We start from the raw sequence: 15,764 nt of genomic DNA, 5'->3' as shown, positions 1-15,764 counted from the left end.
ACTTTATGTGCAGTTAAAAAAATCTCACTGAAGAATTCTCCACATGTATATTTTCCAGTAAATAGAAGAAGTCGATTTTCCAGCAGATTTAAGAATTATGAATTTATCGTTATCAGAAAAAGGCCTTCTCATTAATCTTAGTTGAGTAATTCCAAAATAATGAAACTGTGGATCCAAACTCTTCTCTTATTATTTTATAAAATATTGATATACATATGATTTGTTCTTATTCGAGTTACTATGGATTCTGCAAAAAAAAACTTGGGTATCTTTGGAGTATGTTTTGTTTGAACATCCATGGAGATTTTAGTTTTATAACTAGCATATTTTTACAAGATTGTATAGTAAACTAGTTATTATTTTCTAAACAATGTCTTGCAAGAAGATAATCTGTATTATGTGATTTATTTCTGATTAAGAATTGATGCCAAAAGATTAAATTTGCATCTCTAAGGCCTAGCATTTTGTTTATATTAAAAGTTCCAAAACAGCCCACAGTACTTGATATAGGGAACAAAAAAATCTATACAATCTATAAATATAAAGCTATAAAATTAGAATTCATGAATATTTTAAAATTTATAAGGATGTAACCAGCGAAGGCAGAGGAATAGTGTTTTTGTTCCTTTTCATTTCAACATATGTCTTTCAAAATCCAGTAAAATTTATTAATTCCAAATTTAGAGATAGATTCTACAAGATAGCTGTTCTTTCATGAATGGATTTCCAAATGGATTGGTGTAAGGAATTTAACCATAGAGCTATTAAATGGAGTATTATGGATTTGACATATAATTTAACATTTAGAAAACTTAATCCACATTCTTTCCAACTTTTAACATGCCAGTCAAAGGATATTGGTGGTTTATTGGGGGAACCAGAAGAATTAAGAAGAGCGGAATTTAATTTCTTAAAGATTTTTTAGGAGGGAGAATAATTAGTGATTGTAGATGGAAAATTATATTTGATAGGATTATCATTTTTATTAACAAAAGTATAGCTTCCATTGTAAAAAAAAGTTCCATGTAATATTTATTTTAGTAACAGTGTCTATTAAATTAGTAAAATTTATTGCTAATAAGTATATTAAGTGGATTTATTTATAATTCCAAGGTAATTTGTGAATTGTCCCAAGAAAAAATGCATATCGTTTCTTAAATAATTAACTTTTTTATTAATAAGTAAAGTTTCTGTTTTATCAGGGTTAAACATTAATCCTGGGACTTTTTCAAAGTAATAAATAATCTTAGCTAAATTTTCTATTAAAGCTTCAATATCACCACTTGTTATTAAAATATCATCTGCAAATAACTGAATCTTACAGGAATAAAATTTATCTGTTGAGAATCCCTGAATTTTGCTATTAGATATAATAAAGTTTGTGAAAAGTTCAATTGCTAGAGCAAATAATGGACAACCCTGTTTTCCACCTTTTAATATTTTAAAAGCACTAGAAGGAAAATAGCCATTTTTAATAAAAGAGAATGAATTACTATATAGCTTAGTGGTAATATGTATAAAATCTAAGGAAAATTCATAATGTTTGTGTTTTGAACAAATAATTACAACTAATAGAATCAAAAGCCTCATTTATATCAAGAGTTATTATAGTTTGTTCTTTTTTTTTTTTTAAGCAAGATCTACTAAAATATTAAGTCTAATTACTTTATCCTGAACTATCCTATGTATTATAAAAACAGTCTGATCGTTATTTATTAATTCTGGCATAATAAGGTTTAGTCTTTTTGCAAGAATAGACCTAAATATTTTTTAACCAAATTTAATAATGAAATAGGATGGTAAGAATAATATAATTTAGAATTTGTATTGGTTTTCAAGATAGCAGATATCAGGGAATATTTCCAGAAAGGGAGATAGTTGACATACGTTTAACTTGTGCAAAAGCTTTTAATAGGATATTTAAAATATTCTCAGGGAATAATTTTTTATAATTCTGGGATTATACCATCAAGATCAGAGGCTTTATTTGGATTAAGAGTATTAATGTGATCTTTTAACTTCTTAAAAGAGAATGACTTTGGATCTTTGTTCTTTGGTTAATTTAAACCTTATATTGTCTTTCAAAAAGTCATTGGTTATATTGTTAATTTTGAAGCCTGTCTCTATGCCATTAATTTCTTCATAATATTTCCTAAAGCATTCTAGCAAGTCTTTTAAATCAGTCACTTTCTTATTTTTATCCCCTTGTTTGGAAATTATATCTTTAATATGATTAGTGTTTATTTTTTTCTTAGATCAGAGAGCCAACTTGTGTAAGTTTTTTGGGTTTACTCAGCAAATTTCTAATTTTAATTTTTCCTTGTTTATTGATATATGAAGTGCATCAAGATATTTCTGATTTAATATTTTCAACTCAACTTTTTCCAATTTGTCATAAGGTTTTAAATTGGATTTCAATGTCTCTGTATTAGACTGCAAAACAATCAACTCCTTACCCCACTCTTTTTTTTTTTTACTTATGTACCAATTTTTAAGTCTTCCATATGGATAAACTTTGAAAGAATCCCAAATAATTACTTCTGAAACTTTTCCATTAATTTCAGTGTATTGATCTATTTCTTTTACACACCATTTCTTAAAGTCTTTTAATTTTACTATATAAGCATGGATTCTCTGATAGTAAACCGACTTACTTGGCTTTAACCTTAAACTAAATGTAATAGTATTGTGGTCGGATAAAGGGCATTAAGTTAACAATACATCTTCAGTTTTAGTAAATAAACTACTAGAAGTAAAAAAAAAAAACCTTATCAATGTTTGGGTGCCAAATGTAGATAAAAATAATGTGTAAAGTTAAGAGAGTTAGTTGATTTAATATCATAGGTATCTCTCAAATGTTGAGAATTAATAAAATGTTCTATTTAGCTACTGAGGATAGCCTAGGAACCTTATCAGTAGCTGTGTATTTACTAGAAAGAATTCAGCTAAAATCTCCTGCAATAATCAATTCACCTTTTGTATATAAGGTTATAATATGCAAACATTTGTTAGCAACTTTGGCTCCAATTCTAGATATCCAGTAAGAATTCACAAAAATATGTTTTTTTCTTGTCAATTTATACTACTGCTAAACCCAGCATGCCTTTTTTATATGAATAGCTATCTAATATTTTAGGCATATGCAATGAATTTCTCCAGAGAATAAGAATGCCTCTCCTTTTTGATTTAAAATGAGAGCTCACAAGAGTTGAATAATCATTTAACATCAATCAATCTACATCTTCACATACAAGTGTGTTTCTTGTAAGAAAATTATGTGAGCTTTACACAGTTTTTAGAATTTATTTTAGCTGCTCCTTTTTAATGGATTATTAAATCCATTGTTTAATGAGAGACAATTATATGTCAACATTAATAAAAGCAAGCAAATGGATTGATTTAAGATGATATAGCTTAAATTATAATAATCAAATACTAGTAATTGTTGCTATGGACAGATCCAAAAAAAGGGAAAATTTCAAATGTATATACATAAAAACATTGCATCATGTAATAAATATTCACTGATTAAACTTCCTCCCCTGTTATATCTTAGTGGTGCTACCTGTGATGCCATTTTTAAATTGTTTCCCAGCCCATTAATTTCTTCCACAATTAGGCTGCTCATACGCATGCCGGTGAGTTTGGAACATCCTATTTGACATATACTGTTTGTCCCGTTACTGTTGTTTTACATATTTCATGTAAATACTGCATTGCTGATATTATCTATGTAATTCCTCTGCTCGTACCTATTTTTGTGATACTTATTTTAATATGCAGGCTTATATGCTATTTTTGCTGTAATTCACCTCCAGCTATGCTCATTGGCTAGCAGGGGTTTTAATTTGTTGATACCTGTATCCTTATTACACAGGGTAGAAAATATGTACTCTCCACTATTATTTTAATTAGAATATTCTTCTGCTCGTTAGTGTAGAATATTTGTACTCTGCATTATTTTTCTAATTATCAGTGTCTTACATTTTTTTATGTTTTAGATGGTAAAGCATGTACTAATAGCCTACAGTATTATCCACAGCACATGCTGTAGCCATGAACACGCACTAAGAATTCCTCTTAGTGTCTTTCACCTACTCTACCAAGAACACATAAAATTTAAAGCGGCTTCTTCTCCTACCTCACAACATTCATATTATCAGCGTAAAGTGATCCATGCTCCATACACTCTCGCATCCAACCAATTCCGACACTAATCAACTGTTTCTGCATACAGTAAGCTATTATACTGCTCTGTTTTTGTCATCTAATATGTGTTTAACTGTGCGTTTCTCTGGATTTGTGCTTTATAAGTTTAGACATTGAAAACCCTGGTACCTAGTCTGTTTGCTGTAATCTGCAAAGTTTTCCAGGCTCATTCAATGATAGTGATTAACAGTCGCGTAACTTATTGTATTGCAAAGTCTACAGGCTTACTCCATCAATGATTGTACCAAAGTTTTACTAACAGTGTTGCTCTCTCACCTTTACTTCTGCCATTGTCTTATCTTTCCTTCTTATTTTTCCTTTCTATACCTTATTTTTTTAGTCACTACCTAAAGTATGCTCTTATACTGCCTATACTCTTCTATTCTCCTCCCCTATTCCATGTTATCTTTCAACTGAGCCGTTTTTTTTTTTCTGTTTTATTGTCTCTCAATCACTAAACAGTGTCTCTCTCTTTCTCTCTTTTACAGCTTGCTCAGGTCTACTCGTTTTCCTCCTCAGGTGACCCTCATACTATTGACACATAACCAGTTTACCTCCCTCCTAAGGAAGACATCTAGGGTCTGCCTAAAACCTTTGGCTCCATCAGTTTTCTACAGAACATTTCCTTATCCCAAGGCCAGTTGTGTGTATGTCTTTTATTTTTGTAGTACATGCTGCTAAGTCTTTGTAGGTGCTTGTTCTGATGACCCACAGCATGTACGCTAGCAGTCTACTGCAGTCTACATCCTCCACTCCTGCCTCGCCTTTTTTGCTACTTTTCTTGCATTTTTGTAAGTGTAATCATCTTTAGCACTTTTTTGCCACTAGGTGGCAGTATATATACATCTACTCCCCCTACCAGTAGCAACACCACTAGGGAAAACAACTTTGACATCTCCAATTTCCATCCAGTTGCCATCTTATCCCTTAAGCAGCAGCTCCAATGCTTTTTAAAGTGCTTTCCTGTGTACTCTTTCCTTTTCTTTTTTTTTTTTTTCTTGGTTTTAATTACTAGTAGCATTTTCCTCAGAGTATCGGGCAACATTTAAAATAAGTAACTAGTGAATCACTTACCTCTGAGCTCACCAGCAGCTCTGTGGCACTAGTAGTGACCAATCACTGATTTTTTTTTTTTTGGGGGGGGCTCCTTTCCACCTCCTTGGCTCATTACTATATATTTACTCACTCTCTGAAAAACTTCAACCCTCAAATCTTCTCTGACTCTCTAAAACAATAAACTGGAACCCTGTAAAAATTCTCCCTCTGGATAATGCTGTTACCTAGTTTAATACTACATTCATTAACTTGCTAAACAGATTTGCTCCCCTTAGAACTAAAAAAGTTAAATGCAACACTGTCCCCTAGATAACCAAAGAAACTGTAACTCTTATGCATCTCTGAGACAAATCATGGAAACATTACCAGAATAATAAAGCTCCTACCTCCCTGACTGCAACTTCGTAACAACAATATGAACATATTACTGCTGAGCAGATATCCTAATACTCCATACTTCAAAATAACCATAAAACTAACCCTAAAGAATTCTGGAATAGTATTTCTACCTTCCTTCATCCTGGTTAAAAAGACAACCCCTGCCCAGATCCCAATGTCTCTGATCTATCCTTGGCTACCCAAAATAACTTATTTTTTATAGACTCAATAGCAAGACTCACCACATTCTTCCCAAACAATGTACTTGCCTCAACCCCACCTATCTCTCCTAATTCATCCTCCTCAAACACCAACATTTCTCATCTGTCCCCTTTCACTACCAAACCAATTCCTTTCTCCACCAAAAAACAACTACTACAAAAATTGAAACCATGTTCAAATGCCCCCAATGACCTTCCATCTAACTTCTTCAAGTTAGCTGCTGATGGCATATCCTTTCCCATCTCCATTGTTCCCCAACTTTGGAAAAAATCCTTCATTATTCCCCTTCACAAAGGGGAAAACAACTTTGACATCTCCAATTTCCATCCAGTTGCCATCTTATCCCTTATCTCTAAACTTTTGGAAAAATGTATTCACCTACAACTACTACCCTACCTCTTAGACAACCATCTGCTAACCCGCATGCAACACTGGTTTAGACTTGGCCACAGCACCACCACTGCTCTCCTCTTCTTCCTCAAAACCATCAGTAATGCATGCGACACTGGCAATGTCATATCTACCCTCCTTCAAGACTTCTCTAAGTCCTTCGATACCATTTTGAGCAATCTCCTCTTATCCAAATTCTCTCATCTCAATCTATTCCCCTCCTTTATCAACTGGTTCTCCAGTTACCTCTTTTTTTTTCAAAAACATTTTTATTTTGTTTTCATTATAATCATAAGCAAATGTACGTATAACAAATACAATAAAACATTAACAAAACTATTTACAATATTTACATTTATCCATGATAAACAATCATTTTATCAATGAGAATTTATCAGTATTTGTTCACAAGGTTTTCCAATTTTTGCCATGCTATTTTTTATGAGTAATGTTATGACTTCTATAACAAATGGTTTGCAGTTCTTTTTAACAAATAACTTTTGCTGAATTAATAAAATCTTTAAACATCAAATCTTGTTTACTTTTCCAGTTCAAAGTAACAACTTTTCTGGCAATTGCAAGAATTGACCAGAGTAACTGAATCTGAGATTTAGGTATTACATTAGGTATAGGAACACTGAATAGGATTAATGAGTTAGAAATGTGACAGTTATCAGACCATAAAGCATTTACAAAATATCTGAAGTCTTTCCAGTATTGAACAGCATTTCTACATTCAATGAACATGTGAACCCAGTTGGCCTGTAGTAATTCATCACATTTCCAACATTTACTTTCACTGTTTTTGAGTATAAGATTTATTTTATGTGGAGTATTGAAACTCCTATTCATAAATTTCCATGTATACAATCTTCAGTATAGTGAAGAAGAGGTACCATACATATTCAATAACAATTTTTGGGATTCATCAGATATTTGTTCTCCATTAATCTTTACATAATAATTCCAAAAATCTGAGTCAGACTTTAAAGTGTCTTCTCTTAGTATCTTATAGATAGATGAGATACTTAATTTTTGATTATCTGTCTTTTCAAGACACCTAATAAAAAGCTGAATCAAACTAGGTATAGATTCAGTCTCTAGGTTGATTGATACTCTCATTTTGTCTTCTATAAACTGCCTTAATGAGTGTATAAACGACCAAGTGTCTTGACTATTATCAACGCTACATAAAAGACAGTTTAGTGGTTTCATACTCTTATTTTCAATAAACTGATGCCAGAATATCAAATTATTTTCCTTTAATTTTTGCATTGCATTGATGATGAAAGAATCTAGGCAATCAGTGGAGTATGATAAAGGGATTTAACAAATATAAATTGTTTAATGTTGTAATTACAAGCAATTATATTTTTAAAGTTATTAAATATTTGATTAATGCCATAAGAAAAAGTATCAAACTTCTTATTAAATAAACAAAAGTCATGTAAAAACCAATGAACTCTACTTATTCCATATTGTTCCTTAAATTGATTTTCTATAGTTCTGACATCAGTTATATGAATCTCATGTATTGCTTTCTACCCAGATATATAGGTAGGTGTGATCCAATGTAATATCACATTAATTATAACTGATTTGAAGTAAAGATCAAAGCTATGGAATGCTATCCCATTACTGTTCCAAGTGCTAATGTGCGATTTATATGCAATCCTAGGTTTTAAGTGGAACCATAAAAATTTAAGTAGCATGGAATCTAATTTTTTAAATAAGTTATTGGGAGGAGGTAGTATTAATGACTGTATATAAAACAATATTCTAGGTAAAAATATCATTTTAATTAAAGAGAGCCTATCCTCCATTTTGAAGAACATGTTATTCCATCTTTTGATTAGTTCACTAATGGTGGTTATTAAATTATTGTAGTTTAGTTTAACAGAGTCTTTCCATGTACTCTTTATACTGACACTCAAATATTCTTATACATCATTCTCCCAATTAAACAGGCTAATCTCTCTTAGTTTTTTTATCTTTTTGTTAATTAGTAATGTTTTGGAATTATTATGATTAAATTTAAGCTCTGAAATTCTTTCAAACTTGCTTAAGGTATTTATAACATCATGCAAAGAACCTACAATATCACCCAACATTAACAACATATCATCAGCAAATAATTGTATCTTAGGCAACAGTCCTTATTAATTTGAAAGCCTTTTATATTTTGCTTGTTTCTGATATATGTGACAAAAGGTTCAATTGAAAGAGCAAACATTAATGGTGACAAAGGATGACCTTGTCTAGTTCCCTTGAGGATTTGTAGTGAAGAGGATAGACATGATCTGAGTTTCACATAAGCTTACGCCCCACTATACATTTTCATTAATAAGTTGACAAAATCTGAGGAGAATTCAAAACCAGTCAGAATTCTTTGTAGATAAGACCAACTAATAGAATCAAAAGCCTTTTCTATGATTAGGCTGATATTAGTTAGTTGTTTTTTGTATTTGCATGCTATGTCTATTAATGATAGTAATTTAATAATGTTATCTTGCACTTTTCTATGAATAATGAACCCTGTCTAATCATTATGTATTAGATTAGGCAATATTTTTTATCCTATTAGCTAATATTGTCATGAAAATTTTATAATCAGTGTTTAGTAACAAAATTGGCCTATATGAATCACAAGATTTGGGGTCCTTACCTTGTTTTAATATGGGGGAGATAATTGAATATTTCCACAATAGGGGTGTTATACATTTTTGCTTAACCATAGTATAGCACTCATCATTTTCTTTATTATATATTCAGGAAGTATCTTGTATAGTTCAGGAATTATTACATCCAGTACTGGAGCTTTATTATCTTTTATTTGTTTTATTTGCCCGTTCACTTTTTTTAGTGTTATTTGTTTAATTAATATGTTATTTTATTGCAATGACACCTTAGTAGTTATATTTTCATGAATAAAAGTATTTATTACATTATCTGTCTCCAAAAGTGGTGTGTTATTTATATCTTTATAGTAGTTTTTGAACACTTCTAATATGCCCATTAAGTTAGGTATACTCTTAACTGAACCTTCACTTTTATATTGAATCTCATTAATACGATTTTGATTGTTTATTTTTTAGATCTTACAGCAATTTTATGTAGATATTTGGGATTTACAGAATAAGATTGTAATTTCAATTTTTCCAGGTTTATGGCTACCTTATGATTCAGAACTTCTAAGTATTTTTGATTTAACTTAGCAATTTTGTTATGTGTTACTTTATTTGGTTTTGCATCCATTTTTATCTTGTCTATGTTTTTTTGTAAGCCTAAAAGGTTTTTGTCCCGCTCGCTCCTTTTTTTTAAGGTACCAAGATTTCATTCTACCATATATATAAACTTTAAAGGTGTCCCATAATATAGCATCAGTCACTTCACCATTATCATTTGTTTCCATAAACATGTCTATTTCTTTCATTATCCATTCCCTAAAGTCTTTTAATTTAGTTATTTAAGCAGGAATTCTCGGTAGAAATCTTAAATCATCTGTATGCATAGTTAATGTAAAGTTTATAGCATTATGGTCTGAAAGTGGACAAGTAATTATAGATACGTCTCTTATTTTAGACTATATATTATTTGATACAAAGACCTTATCAATGTTTGTGTACCAAAACAATATGAATAGTGAGTATAGAATAAGGAATTATGTTCTCTTAGACCATGTATATCTTTAAGGTTCATCTGGTTTGTAAAGTAATTTAACTTCTTGGCATGAGATGTTAATTTAATTTTACCATTTTTAGAAGTATCATTGCCTGATAATAGGCAGTTAAAATCACCTGTTGCTATAATTTCCCCCCTTTGCATTTAAAGTAATCAGGTCCAGATATTTGTCAACATATTTAATCTTAGTCCTGGTATCCAGTGTGTATTAATCAAAGTATAATACTTCCTATTGATTTCCAAAATAACCATGCTTAGCATCCCATCTTTATCTGAAATTGTATCTATAATTCTTGGCATAGTATAAGTATTTTTCCATAGAATACGAGTGCCAGTTCTCTTAGTTTTAAAACATGAATTAGCCAGAATGGTATAGCCATTGAATGAGTATTTTTCTAGATTTTTTTAAAGGATTGGTTTCCTGTAAAAAGATGATCTGGGCTTTATGCATTTTGATATATTTAAGCAAACCAGCTCTTTTGACATTAGTGTTCAAGCCATTAATATTTAATGATAAACATTTATAAGCCATTGACTATAATGTGTATATTACTAACTAAAAGACCTTTCTTCCATGTTGACTTGAAATCTACTGAAAACTTACTTATCATGGGTGCATAATGTGTATTAAGCATTTTCAAAAACCCAAAACTATTTACAAATACATACATGAAACATAAAGTATTTGGTTTAGTTAAAAACTTAACAAAATCATCCATCCACCACCTCTCCAATACTAAAAGACACAAATTATCCATCTCTGTTTAGAATATAGTATAAAAACAAAAACATTATGAAAGCAGTTAAAGAAATCTGAATCCATGAAATATACATTAGAATGAGAGTGTCCAATATATCTGAAGCTATATGAATATGTCACATATGATAATAGCGCCTCTAATACATAGATATGCCAGAAAAACACATCAGATCAAAGTATGTATAAACATTAGAAGCTGAAGGTTAAGAACATTGTCAATATTTCCAAGACTTTTCAAGAAACATCAGATGATTTAATCATTTTATCAGTCATCTAACATTTTTCATGTAAAGATCTGTTAAATATGAATATATATATATATATATATATATATATATATATATATATATATATATATATGGATCTAGGGCGTTTGCTCGACTGAGCAAACGTCCGAATCCATAAAACCAGAACACACTTTAACAAAAGCGCTTTTATCGAAAAAGCGCTTTCGTAATGTGTGACAAAAAAAACCCACTACATTTACACCCCCCTACTTTAATATTCTCCCTCTGAGACCGCACTACAGTGGGGAAAAGGGAAATTTCCCTTACCCGCACCGTAGTACAGCCTTGGCAACAGTTATATTTACGCAAAAGTGCTTCTTTGGTGAAAAGCACTTTCGCCTAAGTATGCCTGGCCATTTGGATTTCGTTCGTTTGCTCAGTTGAGCAAACATCCTAAATATATATATAAATATATATATAAATATATATATATATATATATATATATATATATATATATATATACGTAAAACACTTATTACAACATAACTATTATAGTCTGCAATTATACACATATTACTCATACGTATTAACAATATCTGTGTTGACGTCTTTCATCAGAAAGGGGGGAGAGAGAGAGACAAAAAGGGGGGCCTCAAAAATCTCTGTTTAGTTACTAAAGGGTTAGTTATATATCATAAGTCTGATGTTAATATGCATAATGAGTTTTCTAATGCAGCTCCTAGTTCACTTGATCTCATTTAATTACTAATAGTATCACTGAATCTGCAGAATGTATGCATCTATAAGAGAACATAGGCATTTTCAAAGGAGTTAAACACTTTTATCAGAACTAATTATTTACCATTTAAAGTATCTAGTGAAGGATAACAGAATTTCAAGAGAAAAGAATCCTAGGTGCAACCATTTAACACATTCAAAAGGCCAAATGATGTCATCACTGTTGTTTCCTCAAGCTGCAGCTTCATAAACTTGTTAAAAAGTATCTAAATAGGCTCATGCACAACTGAAGTTGTCTCTAGTGAAGAAAAAAGAATTTCCGGTGGGAAATTCAGATCTTGAAGCTTTTAGAGTTTACAGAAAGCAAAAAAAAAAAAAAACAACACTCAAGCAGCCTTGTCAGTGCATGTCATGAATCTCCATAATGAGAACAGTTACAAAGATCAACAGTTTCCTCACAAAACTTCAACATCATGAAAAAATTAACCCTTTCATATAAAAATAGCTATTTAGAAATAACAACAGCTGCCTCAAATCAGAAATCATATTTTAACATTTCATTAATTTACCCACCAGGTAACCAGGCCAGAGAGAGAGAAAAAAAGGAACCTAGTATATATCTATATATATCTATTTTACTATTATAGACCTAGGGTTAGATGAAGATGGATTTGCCAGGGACCAATGAGCCCTCTCAATTCCAAATGAGAGAGAGATTCAGGCATGTTTAGTGCTGATGAAAACCACTTATTGAGGAATTGAATCATGTTAGAACCCTCTTCTTTCTCAGGAATTCCATATATTCCTATATTATTCCTCCTTGATCTACTTTCAAGGTCTTCCAGTTTCTCAAACAGCCTGGTGTTTTGTTTCAGAAGAAATTCATTTTGATGTTCATTTTCTGTCACTCTAGTATCTAGGTCAGTTACTGTTTCCTCTAAGGCAAGAATCTGTTCAGATTGTTTTTTTTTTTTCTATTCTATTTAGAGGTTCCAGTTGTTTACTGCATTCTTGTTTGATAATATCCATTTTGCTTTCAAATTTGTCCATTTTTAGTGACAGTTTTTGGATGTTTGTTATTATAAGATGTAGTTCTTTCATCACTGCACTCGCCTGGTGTGGGTTCTTTGAGTTGCTCATCTTGAGATCTCCAGTAGAAAACTTCTTGACAGGAATATTTAAAAAATTCTCTTGACTATGTATTAATTTTTCAAAAATAATAGAGTCTATGTAAATCTAACTTTTAGTTAGATTTTTCTAAAAATTAATGTATAGTTTGTGTCAGGGTATTAAAATCTAAGCAGAGCTATGGATTTCTGCTGCTATCGAATGGCATATTGGCCACGCCCCCTCCAGTTACATCTCTTATAGGCAACAAGCCATCAAGGGGAAAAATTGCACATCCTCCTTACTTAATACTCAAAGAGGTGTACCTCAAAGTTTTATATTAGGTCCTCTACTATTTAGCATATTCATAAATGACTTCCATCATTGTATCCCAAATGCTAAACTTGTCCAATATGCGGATGACTGTATGATCATCTGCTCTGCCGAATCTCTCCCCAAGCTCTTGAAACTAACTCAAGAAGCATTCTCTGCTACCAAGTGCTAGATGTTAATTAATACCTATTGTAGCACTCAGTGCATCTAAATCCAAAATCATTGTATTTACCCATCCCAAATCTACTATAATAAACAAAACCTACTTCTCCATAACAAGCCAAAACAAGACCTCTATCAAAATCATCCCCCGTGCAAAGCTTCTAGGTGTCCTTATTGATGAACAATTAAAATCTGATATTCATCTGCAAAGTAATATAAAGAAAACCCACCAAAAACTAAGTGTGTCCTATCGCCACAACCACTATCTTACTCCCTCAAACAAGTATGTCCTCTCAACCACCTACCTCATTCTCTCCCTCCCTCTTGTATGGTGTCCCCTTCTTACTAATCTTCAAAGGTCTCTAAAGAGTTGGCTACTGGATCCAAATCCTCCTCTTACCACTGTGACACCCTCCACAAACTAAGTTGGCTAGAACTGCCTAACTATCTCTCCTATATCCAACTAACTAACACACACAAACTCATCTTCAAACCTTTTTTGTGCCCCTCTCTTGCCTCTATTCTAAAAATGGGGTCTATAGTACAAGCTCAAAAGCTTAAAAGAGCAAACACTCTTTTATCGAATTGTAAACATCGAAACCACTAAATAGCAAAAACATGGAGCAGCAATTTTTTTTTTCCCAGGGAAAAAAATTGCTTCTCTGCAACCCCCCCCCCCACAAAATAAAGGGGGGAGGGTTCTCACCCCCCCCCCACACTCACACACTCTGACTTAAATATACCAACTCTGAGATCACACCACAGTGGAGGAAATGGCAAAGTCCTGAAAATGGCCCAGTGATTTTTTTTCCCCTGGGAAAAAATCATTGTTCCGTGTTTTCTCTATTTAGTGGTTTCGTTATTTACAGCTCAATAAAAGAGCATTAGCTCTTTTAAGCTTTCGAGCTTATTATATAGACCCCTCAAACTGCACCAGCCTGATAGACTACTCAAATCTAACAACCAGAACCTGCTTGAAGTGTACAAACCAGCACACACTCCAGGCAAACTTCTATTATTCTTCTCTCTAGCACTCCTATGGAATTCCCTCCCACTGCATATTCATGTCATGAACAACCACACCATCTTTAAAACCTTACTCCATTTACACCAGTCTTCTCACTGGGAATCCTCCTGTTCTCACCCTACCTGACTTCCCTCTGCATTGTCCCCATCATCTCCCTATCATCCTTTTTCTCTCAACTTCAGCTCTAATCTCCACTATTCTTATCTACCTAATTCTCTTTTATATGTTATTTACTCCCTACTATTTCTGACAAACTCTTACACTTGTACAACCTGCAACCCTGTATACATTCTTTCTCTAAAAATTCTAATTATGAGTTATTGAGACATAGGCATCGACTGTGTTATACCATTCGCAATTTACTTGTATTCTGGATTCTGCTTTTGGATGTTAGACAGGACATGTATCACCATGCCTCTGTTTTTTCTATATATTGTTGTTTTATATCTGTTTTCTGTATAGGTTTATTTTACTTTTATTGCATGCTGTTATAAAAAAAAATTGTATATGAAAATTTTCAACTGTATAATTGTATAACACATGGAGCTTTTCTCCCCAGACCTCCTTTGAAAATGGGCACTTTTTGGCCCAGTGGAATATTCTGGTAATCAAACTGTAAATAAATAAATCAATTGCACACTATCCAACCCATCCCAGCATCACCAAGCTAAAGATGGATTTTTTTTCTCCTGAAGAGATTCACAATTCTGAATCTAAACAGGAAGTTACAGGAACAGATTTAGTTTTTTTTTCTTAGATTTCTGATTCAGATTCAGAGGAGAGCTCAGTTTCTGATTCTCCTTGTGGGGGTTTCTTTTTCTTTGAGGTCATTGCTAGAATGTGCCAGTGTTTTCAGTGGGAGTACACTAAGGTTTCTCAGTCCCTCAGAAAATATGAGTTTTGCAGAAGGATTTTCCAGAATCTGCACCCATTCCCCTTGTTCCGTCAGCTTAGAGTTGTATGTTACTGGCTGTAATGCTCCTGATAAACAGCCAGCTGCCCCTAGAAAGGCTGATAAGATGTATAAAATTATTCAGTCTTCTAAATTTTTATATACCTTTCTGAAACCTGAGCCAGCAGCTACAGTCTTAGTTCTGCTACTAAGCATTTAGCTCATCCCACTCTTTTTCTAATAAGGATGGGAAAAATATTGCTAGGTTTGGGGAAAGGTGTATACTTCAGCAACCCTGTTTTTCAGAATTTTGAATTATTTTCATGTGTTAAAGTTTGTTCTGATAAATTGTGAAATATGAGGAATATTTAATCTGCAGTTTCTCATTGTGAGGGAAAATCTGCTTTAAATAACTAACTTCTTCTTTTACACAGGTTACTACTCATTGTTTGCAGTGTGTATGATTCTGATGACACTTCTTCTAGGCTATGGTCCCTGGTACTGTTTTAAGGAGGGCTGTATGGCTGTATTCTCAGAACCTTCCAGATGATGTTAAAATGAGATTTTAAATTATCCCCTG

The 15,764-nt window shown here is 32.2% G+C and overlaps 1 protein-coding gene across 1 annotated transcript in view; it reads left to right on the top strand.

The window, feature by feature from the left end:
* Window positions 1–15,764, top strand: part of LRRC4C (leucine rich repeat containing 4C) — a 3,048,452-nt gene that overhangs the window by 314,064 nt on the left and 2,718,624 nt on the right. The window lies entirely within an intron of this gene.

This window comes from Protopterus annectens, chromosome 17.part0, assembly GCF_019279795.1.
Source record: "Protopterus annectens isolate FY-2018-M chromosome 17.part0, PAN1.0, whole genome shotgun sequence".
NCBI lineage: Eukaryota > Metazoa > Chordata > Ceratodontiformes > Protopteridae > Protopterus > Protopterus annectens.
This window is presented reverse-complemented; position numbering and strand designations above follow the sequence as displayed.